Source organism: Triticum aestivum, chromosome 3B (assembly GCF_018294505.1).
Source record: "Triticum aestivum cultivar Chinese Spring chromosome 3B, IWGSC CS RefSeq v2.1, whole genome shotgun sequence".
Lineage (NCBI taxonomy): Eukaryota > Viridiplantae > Streptophyta > Magnoliopsida > Poales > Poaceae > Triticum > Triticum aestivum.
Window position 1 is genome coordinate 597747761 of NC_057801.1, and position 11383 is coordinate 597759143.

The window sequence follows — 11383 nt, forward strand, 5'->3', positions numbered from 1 at the left end:
GTCTTTGTTGAAGAGCACTGAGGAATAGAAATTGGCTTGGCTGGCAGTCCAGAAACGCCTCTTCCTTATGCGAGTAGAATCATATGGATTATAGTCAGTGAAGAATACGTGCTCGGCAAACAAATCTTCAGCCTTGAACTTCTGTTTGCTTGAGAACGGATTCTTTTGCTTTGGCAGAGGGGTGTCTTTGAGTTGCATCACCACCTCAGGAATCGCGAGCTCAGGTTCTTCAGGCTGAGGAATTTCTTGTTCCTCAACAGGTGCAGTCTGAGGATCAGCAGCAGCAGGTTCATCGGCACTAGTGGCTGGTATTTCTTCATGCACATAGAGAGTGGGTTGAGTTTCTTCAGAGCCCATTTGAACTGTTGGTGCAGGGGACTGAGGAATCTGTTGTATCGGGGTGAAGAGAGGAGTATTGGGATGCTGACTTTCCCAAAAGTCATCATTCATCACAGGTGTGGTGCACCCTATATCCACATCTTCATCTTCAATTTCCATAACACCAGCCTCTTCAGCTGTGAACTGAGGCATATGTGAGGAAATGACTGGCGTTGAAGGGATTGCGTCCACTTCAATTTCTTCATCAATCTGCTCTGACGAAGCAGCAGAATGATGTTCTTCATCAGATCTGATTGGGATCTCATAGTCTTCTCCAAAAGGAACTAGGTCCTTTGATGGCATGGAGGAAATCGGAACATCATCAATTGGATTTTCGAGTGAGCTTGTCATTGGCTTCATTTTCTTCGCAGCTGAAGAATTTGACACAGCTGATGCCTTCCTTTTCTTCACTGCAGCTCGCTCTGCAGCCTTGGTCTTCTTCACATCAAAGGCAGATGGAAGAATTGGAGTTGGTGTTGGCGCAGGAGGAGCTGAGGAATCTGGTTAAATTTCTTCAGGCGCAACTGATGCAGTTGCCCTGACTTGTTCAGTTTCATCAGGCGCACCACTAGTGGATGCCCTGGCAATTTCTTCAGCAGCTGGAATGGGATCATCAGCCCTGGAACTGGTATTTTCTTCAGTAGCCTGAACTTCATCAGCGGTGCTGGTATGTTCTTCAGTCGGCTGAGCTGAGGCTTCAGCCTGAGGAATTTCATGTTACGTTGGGGCAGAAACATTGGCGAATTTCTTCGTCAGGTTGACGAATCTGACTTTGGCTCCTTGCCAATCAGCATGGTAGGCATTAAAGTCCTTGCTGAGGACATGAATTTCAGACTGAGCCTGGAGAAGTTTCTCAGGTGTCATTCTGACAATGTTTTTCTTCAGGAGCTCCTCCTTTCTGTATTGAGCTTTCTTAATATCTCTTGCCTTTTCAAACTTCCATTGCTCTTCAGTGATGAAATGGGTCAACATATGACTTTGTCCAGGGGTCAGATGAAAATCAGGCATTGGGGTGTTTGGATCCTTGTGCCAGAGATCAATATAATCGAGGATTTTCCTCGGATCCAACAGTAGTGGCACAGATGTGCCTTTGGCTCTAGAGGCCTTCACCTGTCTGTCTCTGATGATTTCTGCAAGTTCATCATCAGAAGCTTCATCATCAGAAGGCACATGGAATGCGACCCGTTTCTTCTTTGGACATGGCCGAGGACCTCGTCCAGCTGTTGCTTTGGTCTTCAGCAGAGTCGGGCCAGATGATGAAATTGGTGCAGCTGAGGAACTTGCTGAAACACCAGAGGCAATCGAGAAACCAGCAGTCCTTTGACATGTAGCCAGATGCACAGGAGCTGAGGACTTTGAAGGAGCTGTTGAGGACTTTGGTGGAGCTGTAGCAGTGTGAGGAATTTGCCTTGAGGGCGCTGCTGAGGAACTTGGTCGTGAGGGCGCTGATGGTGAAGCACTTGGCTTACGAGCAGGCTTCTTTGGCATGGATTTCCTCGGTTTGACCGAGGCCTCAGTAGCAGTAGCAGTGGCAGAATCCTCATTGAATTTCTTCACTGCCTCCTTGGCTTGTCTTGCCAATTTAGCTTGGCGCTTAGCCCATTCTTCAGGAAAGTCCTCACCACGTTTGATGCTTGTGGGGTCAGCTACTTGGCCAGGTGCCAATGGAGCTCTTGGGCATGGAGGATTGAGGGCGAATTTCTTCATGTACTTTGGAGTCACATATCTGTATTCCCTCCATTCTCTTGCCCATCTCCGTTCAATCTTCTGAATGCGCACCTTGCGCTGATTTTTGTTTTCTTTGCCAAATTTTGCTTCATCAGGTGTGCAATAGTCAGCATATATTTCCTCAGGGATTTCAAACGCAGTCATAACCTCAGGTTTCTTTCCTCCTTTCCGCGGCTTCTTATCGTCTGCCATGTTCTTCAGTTGAGGAATCTGAACAATTGAGTTCTCTGAAGAAGTATTCAGTTTTTCTTCGAGGAATGCTGCAAATGAGTTAAGTTGATGAGAACCTAGTGATTTAGCAGCAGACATGAGTACCTATGAACAGAGTACAGGTGCGAGGAATTCGGAGAGGTCACATGCGTTCTGAGAAGGTTTTTCAAAAAGAACAAGTTTTGAGGAATTTGACTAGATGAACCTTGAGGAATTTCACTAAGCATTCTTGTCTTAGGTTCCAGAGTTGTACAGACCGAAGATCCACACAATTAGGGAATCTTGAAGAAAATGATTGCTTAGAGAAATAGTTCAAGATCATATGATGTGTGTGGTGTTCATATGTGTGAAGATTTGAAGAATAAACACCTTTGAAGATTTTCAGGAAAGCTTGAGAATCAAAGCGAGTAATCAAAGTAACTTTTAATTACCGAAGTGAAGAACACGATGAACTAAGAAGAACAGGTGGGAAGTTCGTCAGGTTAGATCTTCCTTGCCCTAACTCGGCGGAGGAAGACAGTTACGGCGGCGGCGGAGTGAAGACTTCTGCGGTCGGCGTGAGTACGACGGTGACGAGGTCGAGGCAGCGAAGCTCTTCCTCACCGGTGACGATGGAGTAGCGGCGGCGCTAGGGTTTGAGGAGCTCGAGCGGGAGAGAGAGGTCGAGCGGAGTAAATGAAGTGAGGAAGGGGAGAGGGGTATTTATAGACACGGTGAAAAACTGTTCGCCCGAAGATTCTGGGATGAACGTGCCCCTGCCCTTTCTCCTTCACGCGACATGTGTCACCCACGTACTGTGTAGTGGAGATCGTGTACGATCGTGGGTGAATAGAATAACGCATCGTGGGATGCGGAACAGTTTGAGCAGCAAAACCGAAAGTTTGGATAAGATTTGTTTTAAAGTTTCGTTTGCAATTTCTTCAGCTAACAAGGACACAGTGAAGATTTTGAACGAGTTTCAAATAGAATGCACATGAAGAATTTGTGAATAGATTGGGTTGAGTATAGCATAGAGGGGGAAGGGTCCGATCACATTCACTTAGCAGAAAAATCAACTTGAAGAAATAACTATAAGTGAATGCTGTAGAGGACATAAACTCATATATATATATATAGCCAATGAAGAAAAACGAAGGAAACAGTGAAGATTTTTAAAAGTTGAAGAATTTGAAAAATTGAAGAATTTCAAAACTGAGGAAAAACTCAAATTGAGGATTTTCAACTTTTTGTAGTGGCGTGACCCACCGTATAAGAATGATGATTTCAGACACCGCGTACAATTGTCGTAAGGTTCTGAGAATCAAATTCTTCATTAATTTCTTCACACTTAGAGTGTCATTCTTCATTGATTGAAGAACAACGTTTCTTCATGTGTTGCACATCTAAGTCATCAATTTTGCATAAGTGTTAGGATGTGTGACCTTTTCAAAGAACATTCGAAGATTCTAAGATATTCAGCTCACACCGCAACTTGCTAAATCTCTTCTCATCCAAGGGCTTAGTGAAGATATCAGCTAGCTGTTCTTTAGTCTTCACGTGCTCGATGGAGATGTCGCCCTTCAACACATGATCACGAAGAAAATGATGACGAATCTGAATGTGCTTTGTCTTCGAGTGCTGAACTGGGTTGTGAGCAATCTTGATGGCACTCTCATTGTCACAGAGGAGAGGCACATTCTTCACGTTGACGCCATAGTCCTTGAGTGTTTGCTTCATCTAAAGCAGTTGAGCACAGCAAGAGCCAGCAGCAATGTATTCAGCTTCCGCAGTAGATAGTGATACATAGTTCTGTTTCTTCAAGGACCAACAGACCAAAGATCGTCCGAGGAAATGACAAGTGCCAGAAGTTGACTTGCGGTCCACACGATCACTAGCATAGTCAGAGTCAGAATATCCAATGAGATCAAAAGCAGAGCCCTTGGGATACCATAATCCTATTGTTGGTGTGTGAGCTAGATATCGAAGAATATGCTTCACAGCATTATGGTGTGATTCCTTCGGTGCAGCTTGAAATCGGGCACACATGCAAACACTAAGCATTATATCTGGCCTAGATGCACATAAGTACAATAAAGAACCAATCATGGAGCGGTATACCTTGTGATCGAAGTCAATACCATTTTCATCAGTGCATAGATGGCCTTTTGTGGGCATAGGAATTTTGACGCCTTTGCAATCTTGCATGCCGAATTTCCTCAGTACATCTTTGAGGTATTTCTCCTGAGATATGAATATGCCATTGCGCTGTTGACGAATTTGAAGACCTAAGAAGAATTTCAACTCTCCAATCATAGACATTTGATATTCTTCACTCATCATATAGGCAAATTCATCACTATAACATTGGTCAATACAGCCAAAGATAATATCATCAACATATATTTGGCACACAAACAGTTCACCATCATAAGATTTAGTAAAGAGAGTAGGGTCGAGTGAACCGGGTGTGAAGCCATTCTTCACGAAGAATTCCTTCAATGTATCATACCACGCCCGAGGGGCTTGCTTGAGGCCATAGAGGGCCTTATTAAGTCTGACGACTTTGTCAGGATTCTTTGGATCTTCAAAACCTGGGGGTTGAGCAACATATACTTCTTCCTCAAGCTTACCATTGAGGAATGCACTTTTCACATCCATTATAAGATGATATCATGATGATTAGCATAAGCAAGTAATATGCGAATAGCCTCAAGTCTAGCAACAGGTGCAAAAGTTTCATCGAAATCGATTCCTTCAACCTGTGTGTAGCCTTGAGCTACCAATCGTGCCTTATTCCTTACCACAAGGCCATTTTCATCTTGCTTGTTGCGGTAGATCCACTTTGTGCCAATGATATTATGCTTGTGAGGATCTGGACGTTTGACCAGTTCCCAGACATTGTTGAGCTCGAACTGATGTAATTCTTCTTGCATAGCCTGAATCCACTCCGGCTCCAGAAATGCTTCATCTACCTTAGTGGGCTCTGTGATAGAGACAAAAGCATAATGCCCACAAAAGTTAGATAAATGTGAAGCTTTTGAGCGTGTGAGAGGACCTGGCGCTTCAATGTCATCGATGATCTTGTCAACTTGTACTTCTTTTGCAACGCGAGGATGAGCCGGTTGTCGTCGAGGTATTTGACCATTTTCCTCAGCACCATTGTCATCAGCATTATCTTCAGGTGCGTTAGCTCGACGTTCTTCGCGTACTGGAATGAATTCTTCAGTAGGAATGACATCCTCAGTTGCCTTGAACTCGATAGAATCCTCAGGTGCTAGTTCATCTAACAGAGAAGGTAGGTGCTCTCTTTGCGAGCCATTAGTTTCATCGAACCGCACATCTACAGTTTCAACAATCTTGTGAAGAGCGAAGTTTAAGACTCTGTAGGTGTGCGAGTCCTTTCCATAACCAAGCATAAAACCTTCGTGTGCTTTTGGTACAAATTTAGAATTGTGGTGAGGATCTCTAATCCAACATTTAGCACCGAAGACTTTGAAATAACGCACATTGGGTTTCTTGTCAGTGAGGAGTTCATAGGCCGTCTTCTTGAAGAATTTGTGAAGATATACTCTGTTGATGATCTGGCACGTAGTATCAATTGCACCAATCCAAAAACGATGAGGCATTTTGTATTCATCAAGCATAGTGCAAGCCATCTCAACAAGAGTTCTGTTCTTGCGCTCCACGACGCCATTTTGCTGAGGAGTATAAGGAGTAGATAACTCATGAGTAATACCAAGTTCATCAAGATAGTCATCAAGACCGGAATTCTTGAACTCAGTTCCATTGTCACTTCTGATGTGCTTGATCTTCACACCAAAGTTGGTTGAAGCCCTCGAGGAAAATCGTTTGAAGACTTCCTGCACTTCATGTTTGTAAGTAACAATGTGTACCCATGTATATCGAGAGTAATCATCAACAATGACAAAACCATATAGAGATGCAGCATTAGAGAATGCTGAGTAATGATTAGGTCCGAAGAGGTCCATGTGAAGCAATTCGAATGGACGAGTAGTGGTCATGATAGTCTTCGCTGGATGCTTGGCCTTGGTCATTTTTCCAGCTTCACAGGCTCCGCATAAGTGGTCCTTGAGGAATTTGACATTCTCAATGCCAATGACATGCTTCTTCTTCACAAGCGTGTGCAAATTCCTCATGCCTGCGTGACCAAGTCGTCGATGCCATAGCCAGCCTTCTAAAGCTTTTGCAAGTAGACACACGGCTGGTTGTGGTCCTGTAGAGAAATCAACAATATACAAATCTCCTCTCCTAAAGCCTTCGAAGACTTTGGAATTGTTAGCTTCCATAATCACAACACAGCGATACTTGCCAAAGACAACAACCATATCAAGATCACAAAGCATTGAGACTGACATGAGGTTGTATCCTAAGGACTCAACAAGCATGACTTTGTCCATGTGTTTATCCTTAGAGATCGCAACCTTACCAAGACCCAATACCTGACTTTTGCCTTTGTCAGCAAAGATGATATGCTTCAGATGTGACGGTGATAAGGGAGCATCCATTAGAAGATTCTTGTCACCAGTCATGTGATTTGTACACCCACTATCGAGGACCCATTCAGTGGTTTTGGGTTGATCATCCTTTGCACCTTTTGCCATAAAGCAATAGGTGGGAGCGTAGTCATCATTATCTTCATCAGGCTTGTTGGTGGGGTCAGTTTCTTCAGTGTTGAAGATGGACTTGCTGACAAAAGCAGTAGCGAAGGCCAGACTCGCCACACCAGATTCGGATTCTTCAGACGCCTCCTCTTCCTCATTTTCCTCAGATTCAGCTTCAGAGTCCATTTCCTTGCCAATGAATGCCCGAGGCTTCTTGGAGCTGCTCTTCTTGTGAGATGAAGACTTCGAGGATTTTGATGACGAAGATTTTGACGATTTCTTCTTCTTCTTCGCATCATCAGAACTGTAATCCTTGTATTTCTTCTTCTTCTTCAATTCCTTTTCCCACTGAGGACAATCTTGAATATAATGACCAGGTTTCTTGCATTTGTGGCACAGCCTTCTCTTATAGTCACTTGATGAGGAATCACTGCTTCTTGAGGATTTTCCAAAGCGACCACGTCTTGAGAACTTCTGGAATTTCTTCACGAGCAGTGCTAGCTCCTGGCTCAGTTCTTCAGGATCACCAAGGCTACTACCAGAGTCCTCACATTCAGACTTAGACACAACCTTGGCCTTTAGGGCACGTGGTTTGCCATAGCTCGAACCATAGAGATCTCTCTTTTTAGCAAGCTGGAACTCGTGAGTATTTAGCCTTTCGAGGATATCGGCAGGACCAAGAGACTTGTAGTCAGCCCGTTCTTGTATCATCAGACCAAGAGTATCAAATGAGGAATCAAGTGATCTCAACAGTTTCTTCACCACCTCATGATCAGTGATGTCAGTGGCACCGAGAGCTTGAAGCTCATTTGAGATGTCAGTGAGGCGATCAAAGGTTTGTTGGACATTTTCATTGTTGAGTCTTTTGAAGCGGTTGAAGAGATTCCGAAGAACATCAACTCGAAAGTCACGCTGAGTTGAGACTCCTTCATTCACTTTGGACAGCCTATCCCAGATAAGCTTAGCAGTTTCCAAAGCACTCACTCTTCCATAATGTCCTTTACTCAGATGACCACATATGATATTCTTCGCTTGCGAATCGAGTTGCTTGAATCTCTTCACATCGGTAGCGTTCAGTGAGGGTGAAACAGAGGGAACACCATTTTCCACAACAAACCAGAGATCGTTGTCAATTGCCTCAAGATGCATTCGCATCTTGTTTTTCCAGTAGGGGTAGTCCGTCCCATCAAAGGTAGGACACCTAGCCGAGACCTTGATCATACCTGCGGTCGACATAACTAAAACTCTAGGCGGTTAAACCAAAATCACACAGAACAAGGGAGTACCTCGCTCTGATACCAATTGAAAGTGCGTTAAGTCGACTAGAGGGGGGGTGAATAGGCGATTTTTATGAATTCTTCACTGAGGAATTTCCCAGTGAGGAAATTCCTTAGCGAAGAACTATTAGCAGCGGAATAAGTACTCAGAAGTAAGCATAACAGAATACAAGCATGGTCATCATGATGAAATGAAGACTAGCACAGAGTACAGAAAGCGTAATCACAGGATAACACAAGATGAAGACAAACAGACTGAAGAAATTGAACTGAGGAAATTGAGAAAGTCTTCAGTCAAAGTCTTCAAACACAGATATGAACAAACACTCAACACAGTAATGAGGAAATGAAAGAGTTGAGGAAATAGAACCAGTAGGTTGGTGAAGACAATGATTTGGTAGACCAGTTCCAACTGCTGTCTCAGTTGTACGTCTGGTTGGAGCGGCTGAGTATTCAAACTCGAGGACACACAGTCCCGGACACCCAGTCACTGAGCATGCAGCTCAGGACACCCAGTCCTCACCGTATTCTCCTTGAACTAAGGTCACGCAGACCTCGTCCAATCACTCGTGGTAAGTCTTCAGGCGACTTCCAAACCTTCACAGACTTGGTCACTCGGCGATCCACAATTCCTCTTGGATGCTCTAGACCTTGACGCCTAACCGTCTGGAAGAAGCACAGTCTTCAAAGGTAACAAGCGTCGGATCCACACAGGATCAATTTCTTCAGTGATGCTCAATCACTTTGGGTTTGTAGGTGTTTGGGTTTGGGGTTTTTCCTCACTTGATGATTTTCGCTCAAAGTCCTCGGAGGATGGGTTGCTCTCAAATGACAAGTGTCAAGTTCTCTCGGAGCAGCCAACCAGCTAGTGGTTGTAGGGGGCGGCTATTTATAGCCTAGGGAGCAGCCCGACATGATAAGACATAAATGCCCTTCAATGATATGACCGTTAGGTGGATAAGATATTTTGGGATAGCTGGTGCGCAGCACAGCAACGGTCGGAAATTTGACTCTCAAATTCCTCAGGGCTATCATGTTCCTCACTGTGTAGGTAATTCGCACTGTTGAATTCCTAACTCCTCAATCAGAACAAATTCATCAGCGACCAGAAGAATTTCGTCTCTGTCACTGAAGAAAGTGACTGAACTGTATGAGATTTCCAAAGGCTTCACTCGAAGGGATTGATAGGTGTAGGATTTTGAGTTGAGCATCACATGGAAATTTTTCCTTAGTATTTCCTCGACCCCCTTTAACAGTACGGTGTTTCCTATGACTCAAGAAGGAGAAAATGAAACTACAAAAACAAAAGTCTTCATGCTTCATGTTCCACAAATGAATACCAAATCTTCAAGGTCACACCAATTTCTTCACTTTCAAAGTCTTCAAAAAGTCTTCAGAATATCAAAGTCTTCAGTTGAAGAACTTCATTTTTAGGGGTCGACTTTCTCTGTAAATATCAAACTCCTCATAGACTTATAGACCTGTGTACACTCACAAACGCATTAGTCCCTTAACCTATAAGTCTTCAATACACCCAAATCACTAAGGGGCACTAGATGCACTTACAATTTTCTTCATCAGATCCGCTTGGGATCTCATAGTCTTCTCCAAAAGGAACAAGGTCCTTTGATGGCATGGAGGAAATCGGAACAGCATCAATTGGATTTTCGAGTGAGCTGGTCATTGGCTTCATTTTCTTCGCAGCCGAAGAGTTTGAGGCAGCTGATGCCTTCCTTTTCTTCACTGCAGCTTGCTCTGCAGCCTTGGTCTTCTTCACATCAGAAGCAGATGGAAGAATTGGAATTGGTGTGGGCGCGGGAGGAGCTGAGGAATCTGGTTCATTTTCTTCCGGCGCAACTGATGCAGCTGCTCCGATCTCTTCAGTTTCTTCAGGCGCACCACTAGTGGATGCCCTGGCAATTTCTTCAGCGGCTGGAATTTCTTCACCAGCCCTAGAACGAGCATGTTCTTCAGTAGGCTGAAAGTCATCAGCGGTGCTGGCATGTTCTTCAGTAGGCTGTGCAGAGTCTGCAGCCTGAAGATTTTCTTGTTGCGATGGGGCTGCGACATTTGTGAATTTCTTCGTCAGATTGACGAATCTTACTTTAGCTCCTTGCCAATCAGCATAGTAGGCATCAAAGTCTTTGTTGAGGGCTTGAATTTCAGACTGAGCCTGGAGAAGTTCCTTAGGTGTCATTCTGACAACGGTTTTCTTCAGGAGCTTCTCCTTTCTGTATTGAGCTTTCCTGATCTCTCTTGCCTTTTCAAACTTCCATTTCTCTTCAGTGACGAAATGGGTCAGCATGTGACTTTGACCAGGGGTCAGATGAAAATCAGGCATAGGGGTGTTAGGATCCTTGTGCCAGAGATCAATGTAATCGAGGATTTTTCTTGGATCCAAAAGCAGTGGCACAGATGTGCCTTTGGCTCTAGCGGCCTTCACCTGTCTGTCTCTGATGATTTCTGCAAGTTCATCATCAGAAGCTTCATCATCAGAAGGCACATGGAATGCGACCTGTTTCTTCTTTGGACTTGGCCGAGGATCTCGTCCAGCTGTTGCTTTGGTCTTCAACAGTGTGGGGCCTGATGAGGAAATTGGTGCAGCTGAGGAACTTGCTGAAATACCAGAGGCAATCGAGAAACCAGCAGTCCTTTGACATGTAGCCAGATGCACAGGAGCTGAGGACTTTGAAGGAGATGTTGAGGATTTTGGTGGAGCTGTAGCAGTGTGAGGAATTTGTCGTGAGGGCACTGTTGGTGAAGCACTTGGCTTACGAGCAGGCTTCTTTGGCATGGATTTCCTCGGTTTGACCGAGGCCTCAGTAGCAGTAGCAGTGGCAGAATCCTCATTGAATTTCTTCACTGCCTCCTTGGCTTGTCTTGCCAATTTAGCTTGGCGCTTAGCCCATTCTTCAGGAAAGTCCTCACAACGTTTGATGCTTGTGGGGTCAGCTACTTGGACAGGTGCCAATGGAGCTCTTGGGCATGGAGGATTGAGGGCGAATTTCCTCATGTTCTTTGGAGTCACATATCTGTATTCCCTCCATTCCCTTGCCCATCTCCGTTCAATCCTCTGAATGCACACGTTGCGCTGATTTTTGTTTTCTTTGCCAAATTTTGCTTCATCAGGTGTGCAATAGTCAGCATAAATTTCCTCAGGGATTTCAAACGCAGTCATAACCTCAGGTT